Source organism: Bison bison, unplaced genomic scaffold (genome assembly GCF_000754665.1).
Source record: "Bison bison bison isolate TAMUID 2011002044 unplaced genomic scaffold, Bison_UMD1.0 scf7180017864218, whole genome shotgun sequence".
In the NCBI taxonomy this organism is placed as follows: domain Eukaryota; kingdom Metazoa; phylum Chordata; class Mammalia; order Artiodactyla; family Bovidae; genus Bison; species Bison bison.
In genome coordinates this window covers 1,206,441-1,221,742 of record NW_011494790.1, presented here as the reverse complement: position 1 = coordinate 1,221,742, position 15,302 = coordinate 1,206,441, and the positions used below count along the sequence as shown (strand labels likewise).

At 39.4% G+C, this 15,302-nt stretch overlaps 1 pseudogene across 1 annotated transcript; it reads right to left on the bottom strand.

Moving 5' to 3' along the window:
• Positions 1-6,651: 6,651 nt before the first annotated feature.
• LOC104992576 lies at positions 6,652-8,367 on the bottom strand (annotated as a pseudogene). The gene has a single exon (XR_825722.1). The product of XR_825722.1 is annotated as a histone H3-like centromeric protein A pseudogene (transcript).
• Between the last annotated feature and the right edge of the window lie 6,935 nt (positions 8,368-15,302).

The window sequence follows — 15,302 nt, the reverse complement described above, 5'->3', positions numbered from 1 at the left end:
GGCAAGTAATCTTTCTTTCATTATATACCCTGGGCAGTGCCTGCAAAGAAAGGCATGGTTTGGTCAGTAGAGGGAAGAGAGATCAGAAATCCACGTGAAGGCGATAACCACAGCTCTCTTACTTCAGGATGTAGCATCCACCTTGATTAGCATCACCAGTTCTAAAACTTTATCAGAAGGAAGAAGAAGGGAGGTAAAAGGAAAAGAGAACGGAGAGGAAGAGTTTTATTGTCAAGTAATTCCCTGAGGGAACGACATCTCCTGAGAGTCTGAAGCACACTCTCCCCTTTCCTTCTGTGATTTTTTAAATCCCCTATGAAGAAATCTGTTAATTTTGTATGAAAAAACAAAATGTTACTTCTTCCTGAGTACTCTATAATGGTATAGGAATGTGTATCATTTCCTCTCCATAATTTTGAGTATATTTTTGAAGACTGACATATTCTGATTCTTTAAGAACAAAACAATGCAATTTGAAACTGACTGAGTGACAGCAATCAAAGTTCTGAAGTGATGCAGTTCACTTCGGAGCTTGTTCGAAATGTCATTAGAAAACCAACATATAGCAGGTTGTTATGGCAACTGGAATACTGGAGTTTATAACATCACTGTAATTAATGTTATCCAAACGTTATTAATCTTTCAATATCACTCACATTCTCTGAAGGAACAGCAGCTCTGGCTCTCCCAGGATTTTTCAATAGTGTAATCTGTTGGAGCTTTCTTTGCATTTTATTTTTTTCAAGTAGATCCTACCCTGACTCTGCTTTAGTGAAATTAGCTATTGTTTCTACTCTTTTACTCATTCTATTTTGGTTGCTCTTTTTTTGATAAAACTTGAAATAAAATGGAAAAAAGGGATTACAGCTAAAATATAGAATAAAGCCCCGATAAAAAGGTTTATGTATTTAAAAGTGAAGAACTTGAGAAAAATATTAAAATATTTTGCATACAGATTTGTAGTATTAACTCATATTTGCATAGCACTTTTTAGTTCTTAAAGCAGTTTTACATATATTATTTAATATAACAGCCTTGAGAACAAGTAATATTTGGGGGGAGCTTACTATGTGATGGTTAATGTGATATGCATATGTGAATTTTTCAGATCTCATAATAACTTGCAAGATAGGTGTGGTTTAAAAATATGCCTCTACAACTCAACAACAAGAACAGAAAACTTGATTAAAAAATGGGCAGAGAGATTAAACAGTTACTTGGTCATTCAGTATTGGTTGTAAATTAAACAACTGCAAAACTGATGGCTTATCTTGGTTTCTCTCCAACCTCCTAGCATCCCCTCTCTCATGGGTCTTGCAGGAACCAAGGCTTTCCTGTCATCCTCAGACCTGCCTACCCATCCCTGTACTCTTGCTCCAAAAAATTCTCCTCCTCCTCCAATCATAACTCTTTCCTTTACTCTGAAAATTAGGGAATCTTGAATTTCTTCCTGTTTTTTTTTTTTTTTTTGAGAAAGTGTAGTTATTTCCAGTTGATGAAGGAAAGCTCCTTTTTTTTTTTTTTACAGAAGAATGCCAGCTAAAAATTATAGCAAGAAAGATCAAATTAGAATAATCTCCATTTTACAAATTCTTAATGACAAATTGGGCACTGAAACCAAGAAGTGAAAAGTTATTGGGGAAGAGGACATTTTCAAAAATATAAAAGTAACTCCCCACAGATTTTGTGCTGGTTGCAAAGGGAAAACCATGCTTTTAGAGCAGATATCTGGCCATCATTAGCTTAACTAAGTGATCTAATTTCATGTTCTTATAGTGGGAAACCAATGATATATGTCCCTGAAACAATGCAATATAAGAAACACAGCCATTCATGAATTATGCTTTCAGATGTGTTTCATCTGAACCTAATCAAACCTTTAGAGATAACTTACAGTTTATGATAAATTTAGGGGACAGAAACAAATTAAAAAACACCAGGAAGAAACAATCAGACAAATCTAGACTATGACCCAATCTGTAAAACAATTGGTTTGATTTTTTCTAAAGCTCAATGCCTTTAAAATAAAAAGGGTGTAAGGGAGTGCTCTAAATCAGAAGAGACTGAAAGGACGTAATAGTCAAATATAACCTTGATTAGATCCCCATTAAAAAGAAAAAAAATACAATATATCTTTGGGATGATTGGAGAAATTCAAATATGGTCTGAGATTGGACAATATCAGGGAATTGTTGTTAATTTTATTGTGTGTGTATATATGCAAATTATCAATTTATTACTTCAGACCAAACTCACCCTTCAGTAGCTGCTCTGCAATACCAGGCTGGACTCCTCAAGCATTTGTCCTTTACAGAAGTATGACCTTCAATATTACCCCAGTAGAGAGCACAGGAGGAAGACTACAGGAGGAAGGGGCTTCTCTTCCTGGTTTCTGAATGCTGTGTTTTGTTTTGACTCCAGTTATCCAATTGGTCAGATGGATAGATGACTTCTTCGTCATCTGTTCACTTCAACCATACGTTCTCCAGGGAGGTCTGAACCACTTTCCCAAGTGTGTCCTCTCTTGGGTATTCTCTTTCAGCTCCAGAGTAGTCTGTAGAGTTCCTTTACATCTTCACAGTTACTCTCCTGTTGTAGCTTTACAGCTCTTGATTTTAAACGTCCCCTTCATGTGGTTTCGGTCTCCTAATTGGACCAGACAGATATAGTATAATACTGTTATTGTGGTCATTTAGGAGAAGATTCTAAATTTTAGAAGAGGCAGGCTGAAATAGTCAGGAGTGAATGGTCATGTTGTTTGCAACTTAATTCAAGTGGTCCAGCAACATATATGTATATGTATTGATCTATCTACATAGTGCATGCATGGATATTTGTAAATAAAGCAAATAGGCAAAATGCCAAGTGTTAGCAATTATTGAATCTGTAAGGAGGGTGTATATGCCTTTAGTGTATCACTTTTTTAAGTGTTGAGGGAAATCCTCTCTTTCTTTCAGAGTCATTGTTTAGTAGGAAAAGGGAGAGATTCTTTTATTATTTTATTGGTAGGACTGGTTGGAAGACTAGCCCAATTCCTTAAACCTGCCTATGCACCAGTATATTCTGGGAAGCTTTGAAAATTATGGATGCTCAGGACCTGCAGTGAAAGTCGCTCAGTTGTGTCCGACTGTTTGTGACCCTATGGACTATACAGTCAATGGAATTCTCCAGGCCAGAATTCTGGAGTGTGTAGCCGTTCCCTTCTCCAGGGGATCTTCCTGACCCAGGAATCGAACCCAGGTCCCCTTCATTGCAGGCAGATTCTATACCAGCTGAGCCACCAGGGAAGCCCAAAGTGAAAGTCACTCAGTCGACTTCCCTCATAGCTCAGTTGGTAAAGAATGGACTGCAGAGTCCATGGGGTCTCAAAGAGTCGGACACGACTGAGTGACTTTTACTTTCAAAACCTGTAAAATTTTGTGAATCAGAATATCTAAGATCTGGTTATTTCCAGGGGATTAGAATTTTAAAGAAGAAGCTTGTCAGCCCTGATGGTAAGGGTAGGGTGCATTGCTAAAGTCTTCAAGGGGTTTTTGTAAATTATATGTGTTTGTTCTGAAATATTCTGATATGCTTTCTTAAGGGGGCATGCTAGAATTTGAAGAAAGCTCTGTATTTCTATATATTCTTCTTCTTTCAAATAAAAAGGTTCTCCTTATGAAGCTGAATGTTCCCTGAAAGCCTCTCATCCAAATTGCTCTCTCATTGACAATGTATGTGGTTGAAAATTTGAACAGTACTGCCCATGCGTATGTTCTTCTAGTTGTTCCATCCTTTTCCATCCTGTGTGGAGTTGCAGTAGAAATAGCAGGTGGTCCAGTATCAGGAAGTTCCAACCTCCTTTTGTAGCAAAGATACAGGGGGGAGCTATGTCCAGTATAGTCACACTGATCAGGAAGGTATAGATTAGCATGTGTTATCAAATTGATACTTTCATATCCACCTTTCAATAGTTCAACATTTTCCACTGTCAAAATCACAAATATTTTAACATCTTATTTCTACATTCACCCATTCATCTGTCCATTTATTTATTTATTCACTCATTCATGCATTCTTTCATTCATTATTATAATGGATACTGTTGACTCCCTGTTCAGATGCCCTTGAATTTCTTTCACGCTTTCCAGAGCTTTGCTGCTAGTGGCTAATATTTGTTTTCTTCTTCAGAGGCTTTCTCTTGAGCTACAAGAGCTGAGAGGCAAGAATGCCTGACAGTTTACAACCCCTGGGTGGCCCATGACTGACTGATTAGAGAGAACAAAGCTCAGCTCTCTTGCCTCTGAGAGACCGTCAGTCTGAGCTGGAACTGTGCAATCGATAGGTCCCCATTGGGTTAGGCGGAAGCTGGGAACTTCCCTGCTTCACTCACTCCTGTGTCACTTCCATAGCGAATAATTTGCACACTTATCCTTGCTTGGGATCTGCTTTAAGAACCTGACCTAAGACAAATATTTACTTACCTTTATTACAAATATTTACAGAGTATCTGCTAAGTGTCCAGCACCATTCTAGGTGCTGAGGATACAGCAGGAAACAAAATAAATCCCCTATTTTTAAAGAGTTTTCATTCTAGGAGGGAAAGAAAGACACATGACACACACATGGGTCTGGTGATAATGCATGATATTGTGAAATATAAAGTAGGATAGAGTCCTGGCGAGTTGAGAGTTGGACCATAAGGAAGGCTGAGCACCAAAGCATTGATGCTTTCAAATCGTGGTGCTGGAGAAGATTCTGGAGAGTCCCTTGGACTGCAAGGAGATCAAGCCAGTCAATCCTTAAGGAAATCCATCCTGAATATTCATTGGAAGGACTGATGCTGAAGCTGAAACCCCAGTACTTTGGCCACCTGATTCGAGGAGCCGACTCAGTGGAAAAGACCCTGATGCTGAGAAAGATTGAAGGTGGGAGGAGAAAGGGGTGACAGAGAATGAGATGGTTGGATGGCATTATTGACTCAATGGACATGAGTTTGAGCAAACTCCAGGAGACAGTGAAGGACACGGAAGCCTGGCATGATGCAGTCCATAGGGTTGAAATGAGTTGGACATGACTTAGTGAGTGAATAACAATGATGGCAGTGATGGCAAGGTGCTATTTGAAACAGGGTGATCAGACAAGGCCTTTGCTAGAGTGGTGCTTGAACAGACGATCTGAATGGAGAGAGCAAGTGAGGCATTTGGGTATTTGAGGCAGGAATATTCCTGGCAGAAGACACAGGTGGTGTAAAAGTCCTGAGGCATGCACGTGTTTAGCACGTTTGAGGAATATCATGGAGGTCAGTGTGCCTAGTGCAGATGACAGAGGCAGAGTCTGATGGGACATGTGGCCCAGGGGACAGAGGAGGAGCTGGCGTCAGATCCTCTGGGGTTTTATATTTCACTGAGATGACTCTGGCTTTTACTCTAAACAGGATGGGGACCCACTGGAGGGTTTAAGAGGAGGATTCATATAATTTTCTTTTCTTTTTTTAAAATTTAAATTTATTTAATTGGAGGGTAATTACTTTACAATATTGTATTGGTTCTGCCATACCAACATGAATCCACCACGGGTGTACATGTGTTCTCCATCCTGAACCCACCTCTCACCCCTCTCCCCACACCATCCCTCCAGGTCATCCCAGTGCACCAGCCCCAAGCATCCTATATCCTGCATCGAACCTGGACTGGCGATTCGTTTCTTATATTATACATGTTTCCATGACATTCCCCCAAATCATCCCACCCTCACCCTCTCCCACAGAGTCCAAAAGACTGTTCTATACATCTGTGTCTCTTTTGCTGTCTCGCATATAGGGTTATCATTACCATCTCTCTAAATTCCATGTATATGTGTTAGTATACTGTATTGGTGTTTTTCTTTCTGGCTTACTTCACTCTGTATAATAGGCTCCAGTTTCATCCACCTCATTAGAACTGATTCAAATGTATTCTTTTTAATGGCTGAGTAATACTCCATTGTGTATATGTACCACAGCTTTCTTATCTATTCATCTGCTGATGGACATCTAGGTTGCTTCCATGTCCTGGCTATTATAAACAGTGCTGCAATAAACACTGGGGTACATGTGTTTCTTTCAATTCTGGTCTCCTCGGTGTGTATGCCCAGCAGTGGGATTGCTGGGTCATAAGTGGCTCAGAGGTTAAAGCGTCTGCCTCCAATGCGGGAGACCTGGGTTTAATCCCTGGGTCGGGAAGATCCCCTGGAGAAGGAAATGGTAACCCACTCCAGTATTCTTGCCTGGAGAATCCCATGGATGGAGAAGCCTGGTAGGCTACAGTCCATGGGGTCGCAAAGAGTTGAACACGACTGAGCGACTTCACTCAAGGCAGTTCTATTTCCAGTTTTTTAAAGAATGTCCACACTGTTCTCCATAGTGGCTGTACTAGTTTGCATTCCCACCAACAGTGTAAGAGGGTTCCCTTTTCTCCACACCCTCTCCAGCATTTATTGCTTGTAGACTTTTGGATCGCAGCCATTCTGACTGGAGTGAAATGGTACCTCATTGTGGTTTTGATTTGCATTTCTCTGATAATGAGTGATGTTGAGCATCTTTTCATATGTTAGCCATCTGTATGTCTTCTTTGGAGAAATGTCTGTTTAGTTCTTTGGCCCAAATTTTATTTTCACTTTATTTTTTTTTTTTTCATAGATAAGCTTTATTTCAATGTTTACATAAAAATGAGTTGATGTCGAACAGGAAAAGGTTTTTACAAAGGGTTAAAATTTATCAAACAACAGAACTTGGTCCTTCCCTTTAGTTTGAATTCAGTTGGCTGACGCATCATTATTAGTATCCACCCTCACTAATCATTTTCATCACACACAGTATCTAAACGTCTTCAGGTGGCACTTCCTATTTCCCTGGAAGTCTCTTAAACTGCTTTCAGTTACAAGAGAAGGGCAAGGATTTTATTGGCTCATACTCTACTCCACTGGAGGCAAAGATACATCCCTCAATTCTCTTGTTTAAATTGTGGTTGTTGGCAAAGTGTCCAAATGAAGAATTTAATGCTAACACACAAAGAACATAGTATAATCTATGTATAACAGTAACTTTGCTTCAAATTTTTTTCATTAAGAATAATTTTTATTCTCTTTCCACAAGGAAGTTATAAAAATACCTGTAAAAACATTGAAAAGGCTCTTTAAAATCCTGGAATGAAAAATTCTGAAGTATAAATTATGATACATTGTCTATGATTTGCAAATAAAGAATAAAATAAATTCTACAAGTTGGAATTTCTGAATGATTTTGGCAGGAATTTACCAGAAGGAGCCAGAACATCAAACCTTAACAATTTTCTATTTTCATCCCAATTGAGTTTTTGAAAAGCTGTATAATCTGTTGACAGGTACAGTCCACATACAAACTTGCTTCTGCCGTTAATGATGAAGTCAATCTGAAGACAGAGATTTGTACGCTGGATGCACCAGGCTCTTCCATGCAACTGACTGGTTTTCTCTTATTTTTTTCCATCATGTTTTAAATAAAAGTAAATATATATATATATGGTAAAAAATTTTAAATGGTACAAGAAGATTTAAAATAATCAGTAAATATCCTTTTTGCCTATAACCTAGAAAGTCTGATGTCTTCCAAATCATCAGTCACATGAATAATTTGCAAAGTGAAGTCAACCTTAGAGTCTCTTCATCTGAAAATTATTCTCGGCATTTCTGGAATGTGTTGATTCTCTCATATATTGCCTCTGTTACAGAGGAAAGCCATGCAGTCTTCTTCTAAAAAACAACTAACTACAAAAACAACTCGCACGCTCTGCTTTGAGAGAGCAAGTCCAGGCAACACCTTGTACTCCATGGATCTGGTCCTGGCTACAGGCAGAAGCTCTGGTATCAACCAGAGACTTGGGCGGGTGGCCAGAGCTCAGCCAAGCCCTTCCTGAATGCCTCGGATCCTCCGGGCCAGCTGCACATCCTTCGGGAAGAGTGTGGCGCGGCCGGCGTGTAAGGAGAGGAGATAGGCATCCTCAAAGAGATGAACTAGAAATGCTTCTGCCGCCTCTTGTAGGGCCAACAGGGCCTGGGCTTGCCAATTGAAGTCCACACCACGAGTGAATTGAACACATATTTCTCTTGCCAGGCGGCAGAAGGGGCTCTTTCTTAACAGCAGGTGTGTGGTCTTCTGAAGAGTTCGGATCTCCTTCAGGACTGTATGTCTCCGGCGAGCAAGTGGATGGGAGGACGTGCCTAAGGACGGGGCCGGCCGGGGGGCGGCGGGAGCCGGGCTCGCGGGGCGCCTCCTTGGTGTTTCGGGCTTGCGTTTCTGGCGGCGGGGGCCCATGGCGGGCGCGCAGGGCTGGAGCCCTGCGGCTCCTTCTAGATCTTCTGGGTCCGGGGGCAGAGCTATTTTCACTTTAAAATTTCTGTGTTTAGAATAGCCTGAGAGGCAGGAAGGAAGTGGAGAGATAAACTGGAAGGCTGATGGGCAAAAATCCAGTGAGAGGTAACTGGGCTTCTCCGTGGCTGAGTGAGAGAGGTAGTCAGGTTCTGGAAATGTGTTTCGGAGGTAGACCTGATGGCTAGAGGTGTGAGGAGAAAGAAAAAGATATCTTATTTGACCGCATGGTTTTTGTCCTGAGCAATTGGAAAAATGGGTCTCTATTGATGTAGGGAAGGTAAAGGGACAAGTTGTTTCCTTTATGTCAGTGATTCAAATTTTATTTAAAAAAGCTAGTCTTCAAAACGTGATGCACAAATCTAAAGATAAACAGCATAGATAAGATTTACTTGATTACATAAACATCTCAAACTTCTATATTGTGAGAAAACTTGAAAGATAAATTAAAACTTTAAAAAGTATTTTAAACCTACTTGACAAAGGATTTATGTCCTTATTACTTAAAGAAATCTTACATATTAATGAAAAGTGTATCTTCAAAAAGAAAGGGGAAATATATAAATACATAATATTGTTGTTGTTCAGTCGCTTAGTCATGTCCGACTCTTTGCAACCCCATGGACTGCAGCACAGCAGGCTCTCCTGTCCTTTGCTATCTCCTGGAGTTTTCTCAAACTCATGTCCTTTGAGTTGGTGATGCTATCTAACCATTTCATCTCCTGCCGCACCCTTCTCCTTTTGCCTTCAATCTTTCCCAGCATCAGGGTCTTTTCTAATGAGTTGGCTCTTCCCATCAGGTGGCCAAAGTATTGGAGCTTCAGCTTCAGCATCAATCCTGCCAATGAATATTCAGGGTTGATTTCATTTGGGATTGATTGGTTTGATCTCCTTGCAGTCCAAGGGACTCTCAATAGTCTTCTCTAGCACCAAAATTTGAAAGCAACAATTCTTTTTTTAAAAATTTTAAATTATTATTATTATTTTTTTTACTTTACAATATTGTATTGGTTTTGCCATACATCAACATGCAGAAAGCAACAATTCTTTAATGCTCAACCTTCTTTATGGTCCAAGTCTCACATCCATACATGACTACTGGAAAAACCAAAGCTTTGACTACACAGACCTTTGTCAGCAATGTGATGTCTCTGCTTTTTTAATATGTTGTCTAGGTCTGTTATAGCTTTCCTTCCTAGGAGCAAGCATCTTCTAATACATAATATAAATAAATATAAATGTGTAAAAAGATGGAAAATCTCATTTATAATAAAAAATTCAAAATAAAAATGGGATAACTTTTTACTTATAAATTTTAAAAAATGGATTATGCATAGTATTGGTGAAGGTTCAGAGAAGTGAAATATTCAACATTTCATGACTGGAAATGCATATTATTTTTGCAACAAGGCAATACGTGTCAATATTCATGTTTTTCTAACCCATTTATTTAACTTCTAGGAGTTTAAGGTAAAAAATCTGTGTATGCCAAAAAATGATGATGTATCCAAAGGATTGAATTTTAATAATCTTAAAAATCATAATTTAAGAGATATTGTGAAAAAACAAAGTAAGAATCTTATGTAGAGTATAATCTATATATTCATAGAAAAAGTATGAATATATACTAGAAAAAGATATAAAAAGTAGTGAAAATAGTAATATGAAGCTGGAGGATCGTTTTTAAATGCTGCTTTGAATTTTTGTTTTTAACACTTTTACTCATAGTGAACATTTATTTTCTTTAATCAGGAAAATTAATCCTCTAATAATGTTCTTAGAAAAAATTATTTCTCTGTTACCTCTCTCCCTATCTCCAGCTCAACCCCTCACCTCTCCTAGGTCAGAAGGCCTGATTCTCTTTCACTCAAGCCTATGGAACTCCTTTGTACATGTAAACCAATTGTCTGATGTATTCAACACTTCCACACACTCTCTTGGATCCTTGGCATGGATTATGTTTTTTAACTTTTTGGCCAGCTTCCACTAGAGAAGCTAAAAAGCCTGAATGGTACCTTCCCAACCTCCTATGAGTCCACGGCATGGGCATATGTTCCAGGTTCTTACTAGATGTACCTGCATTAATCTTGGCATTGCAAGCTAGAGATGCACAGAAGTGAGACCACAAGGAATCCATTTCCCCGGAACCAGTGTTGGTAGTGGTGAATCCAGTGTCCAGAGATGGAGGTAGTGGTTCTAAATGTGGGGCTGTATCCTTGACCGTTGTTTCTGGTGGTGTCCAGTAATGGTGCCCCGTGTATTTGGTGTTGGCATTGTAAACCAAGGAAAGTGTCTAGCTGCTGAGGCCCTTCTAAATAAACCCACCAAGAGTTGGTTAATGTGTATTGCAATGAAAAACTCCAATGTATACACATGTTTCCTGAATTTTTTAGGTCATCTCCCTCAAAGCCTCATCGTTTGAGGTCATTCCCTTTCATATTCCACCAGTGATGGACAAGGGTTTATTTCTCTGCCACACTGTGACCACCACCTCTGACCCTTCACCTTGATTTCATAGCAACATCATCCACTTACACTCACCACTGCTGTCCACTGACTTCCAGAATCACTTTTGTGTTCAGCCTCTTGTTTTTATTCTCCAAAACATCTTCATTCTCTTTGGTGATTCACCGTCCTTTTCTCAACTTCAATGATCTTTGTTAGAAGATGGTTTTGAGTGAATCAAGAAGACACTGAGGTGGGAGAGACAGGTGGGAGAGAGCAGGCTCTGAAATGTAATGTGTCTACCTACAAGTTAATACTCCTCACTAGTGTTAGTACTAAAGCTGAAACCAAGGGAATGAAAACTAGAGAAAGGAGCAATAGAAGGATGAGTCGACATCTAGCGGCTGAGCTCATACTCAAGGTGTAAGAGAGATGTGCTAAGTCCAACACCATCGCCGTAGAGGTGCAATAGGCTCGTACCACTGATATAACAATAAAGATCACTAGCATTTGTTATTTTGTTACCCTCTGAAATTTTTAGCAATAAAGTCCCTTGGAAATCTTCAAATGAAACTATATGCTTGTTTAGGAGCAGAGGCCAGGGAAACAAATAAGAATGTAGTGTTTTGCAGCAAAGGAGAGAAATTCAGGTTAAAACAAAAAAAAGCTGATAGAAATGGAATGAACTGGTAGTAATGAATGGGAACTGGGGACTGAACTGGGAACAATCCTCAGGTTTGAAAGTGGATGCATCTGAAGGAGGATTTTGACATCATAATCTATTGGCCTCTCCAGCCAACCACAAGCATGTGTCTTCCTTGGACTTTTTTTTATCATTCAGACCTGTTCCAGCTCCAGGGACTCCAACTTGGAGCTGCTTCTCTTCTCCTCCACGCACAATGTCCCTATCCTCCATACCTTCTACATACATCTTCCTTGTCTTCCATAGATTGACTACATTGCCTGAACCTTTTCTTTAGCTTGATAATGACTTTGAATCTGTTGGTTTCTCCCTTTTCTCTCTCTTTATTATGCTTCTCTGGCATGCACTTGTGTTCTTGTCTGGAAGGCTTATAGTCTTGGAGCTGCTTTAAATCTGCAGATTTCTGTCTGCTTGTCACCCATGCTGAACCTCATCCTTGAGTTATCCCTATTGTCTGTATCTGATGAATGTGGTGGCATCAACAACAGCTGTTGAAAAGGCATGAAAACATAGTAACTGGGCCCATTTTGTCTACTTGGTTCTTCTCTTTCAGACCTTTCCCCTGTATGTATGTGAAGGTTTAGTGGCTAAGTCACGTCCAACACTTGAGACCTCTATCCATGGAATTCTCTAAGCAAGAATACTGGAGTGGGTTGCCATTTCCTTTTCCAGAGGATCTTCCCGACCCAGTAATCGAACCTGGGTCTCCTGCACTGCAGGCAGATGATTTACCGACTGAGCTATGGGGGAAGCCCCCCAATATGTATGCTGCTGCTGCTAAGTCACTTCAGTCGTGTCCGACTCTGTGTGACCCCATAGACAGCAGCCCACCAGGCTCCTCCATCCATGGGATTTTCCAGGCAAGAGTACTGGAGTGGGGTGCCATCGCCTTCTCCGCCCCATGTATATACTAATGTATAAAAAAAGGAGAAGGAGGCAGCAAAGGATAGATAGATAGCATCACCGATTCAATGGACATGAATTTGAGCAAACTCTTGAGAGATAATGGAGGGTATAAGAGCCTGGCATGCTGCAGTCCACGGGGTCACAAAGACATGACTTTACAACTGAACAGCAACACCATGCTAATGCTTGCATGTAGAATTTTAAACTTATGTTAGTTTATTTTTCTCACAAAAATGGGATTATAAGTACTACTCTTTTTTTTTTCCTTGAGAATGTCTCCTGGGCATCTTTCCATATCATTACATGTATTCTACTTCATTCTTTGTTGAACAGCTGCACAGCATTTCATTGTAAGAATTGTATATATTTTATTTTCCCAATTTCATATTTAGGTTGCTTCCAATTTTATTTTGCTATTTAGACAATGCTGCAATAAATAACCTTGTGCATATATCTTTTTGCACCTGTGTTTTTCTGTAGGATAATTTCCCAGTAGTGAAATTGCTAGTTTAAAGGATCTGTGCATTTTATAGCAAAGGAAATAATTGGCAAAATGAAAAGACAATCTACTGAATAGGAGAAAATATTTGCAAATGATGTGACCAATAAAGGATTGATATCTAACATATATAAACTACTCATATACCTCAATATAAAAAAAAATCAAATAACCCAATTTTAAAAAGGGCAGAAGAACTGAATAGACTTTTTTCCACAGAGGAAATGCAGATGGCCAACAGGCACATGAAAAGATGCTCAACATTATTAATCATCAGGGAGAAGCAAATCAAAACCACAAAGGTGAGATATCACCTCACACCTGTCAGAATGGCTATCATCAAAAAAGATGCAAATAGCAAGTGTTGGTGAGGATGCGGAGAAAAGGGAACCCTTGTGCACTGCTGGTGAGAATGTAAACTGGTACAGCCACTGTGGAAAATACTATGGAGGTTTCTCAAAAATTTAAAAATAGAGCTACCAGCAATGACCCAGCAATTCCACTCCTGGCTGTACATCCAAAAAAACCTCAAAACACTATTTTGAAAAGATACGTGTACCACAATGTTCATAACAGGATTATTTACAATAGCCAGGATATGGAAGCAACCTAAGTGTCCATCCACAGACGGATGGATAAAAAAGATGTTGTACACACACACACACACACACACACACAATGGAATACTACTCCAACATAAAAAAGAATGAAATTTTGTATTTGCAGCAACATGGAGGGATTTAGAGGACATTATGCTAAGTGAAATAAGTCAGAGAAAGACAAGTAGTACTGTATTATATCACTTACATGTGTTACCTAAAAAATACAACAAGCTACTGCATGTAACAGAAAAGAAGCAGAATCACAGATACAGAGAACAAATTAGTGGTTTCCAGTGGGGAGGGGAAGAGTAGTATAGGGGTGGGGAGTTAGAGGTATTAATACACACCAACGGGTGTAAGACAGGCTCAAGGATGTATTGTACACCGTGGAGAATATAGCCAATATTTTGTAATAACTGTAAGTGGAACAGTTAAAAGTTAAAAAAAGTTTTAAAAGTAACATTTAAAAATTGTTTAAAAATAAAGCAATTAAAAATTAAAGATCTGCACATTTAAAATCCTGATAGATATTATTACATTGCTCTCCAAAAAAGTTATCCCAGTTTACAGTTATCAAACATGTGTGAGGTAGAGTATGGCTCTGCTCCATAGCCTTACCTGGATTCTCAAGGCATCTTGGAATTCCTATTTATTTTTCACCGATTCTCTATTTTATTGCCTAAATAGCATTGCTAGGCTGTTTCTGCAGCCTACCAGGCTCCTCCATCCATGGGATTTTCCAGGCAAGAGTACTGGAGTGGGTCATCAGTGCAGTGGGGTGGTTAAGAGTCGGACACGACTGAGCGACTTCCCTTTCACTTTTCACTTTCATGCATTGGAGAAGGAAATGGCAAGCCACTCCAGTGTTCTTGCCTGGAGAATCCCAGGAACGGGGGAGCCTGGTGGGCTGCCGTCTAGGGGGTCGCACAGAGTTGGACACGACTGATGTGACTTAGCAGCAGCAGCAGCAGGCTGTTTCTGAGATGCCTAATCTAATCCTGCCTCTCTAATCTCAAGAACTGACCTAACTGTCTCCTTTGCCACCTTCAGTGTGGTTGCTGTTCATACTCTTTCTTGTTGCCTCGAGATCTGGAACTTGTTGCTACAGTTCCACACATTACTTCTGCATTAGGAAAAATGGGGAAAGATATCCCTTTTATTAGGAGAACAAAGCCTTCAAAGAAGGCCCTAGTTGACCACCTCTTACATCTTTTCGACATAATTCAGTCCCCTGGTCATTTCTAGCTGCAATAGGAAATTGGGATACTTAGTACCTGACAAAGGGGACCAAGATTGCCATGAATATGTGTACCAATTTTGATGTATTGCTTAAGCCTAGGCGTGCTGCCACCCAGCATAAAATGAAGATTCTGTTAGTATGGAAGAAAGGAAGAATGGATATTGAGTAGTAACCCACAATATTTCAAACTGACAGAAAGATAAGCTTCATTACAGTAGCAAGAAGACAATTTTTTTTACATAGTCATTATAGCTCATTCTGATCAGGATAGCTTTAAATTATACATGTACATTTTTTCTTTGCCAAAGGTGTCATTTAATAAGGCCTAAAGTTAAATTGAAAGCAAAAGCATAGTGAGTTTTTTGAAGTATTTATCTTATGTTCTTGACTGAAGAGATAAATTTAGTAGTTGTTTCTCAGGTAACTAAACTTTGCTGTCAGGATTAGTTTTTTATGTATTTAATTTGCCTTTAAACCTGGGTTCTGTGCAAAGTTCCATAACTGCTTTAAAATATGGGCTTTATTAGGGATATGAAAGCTGA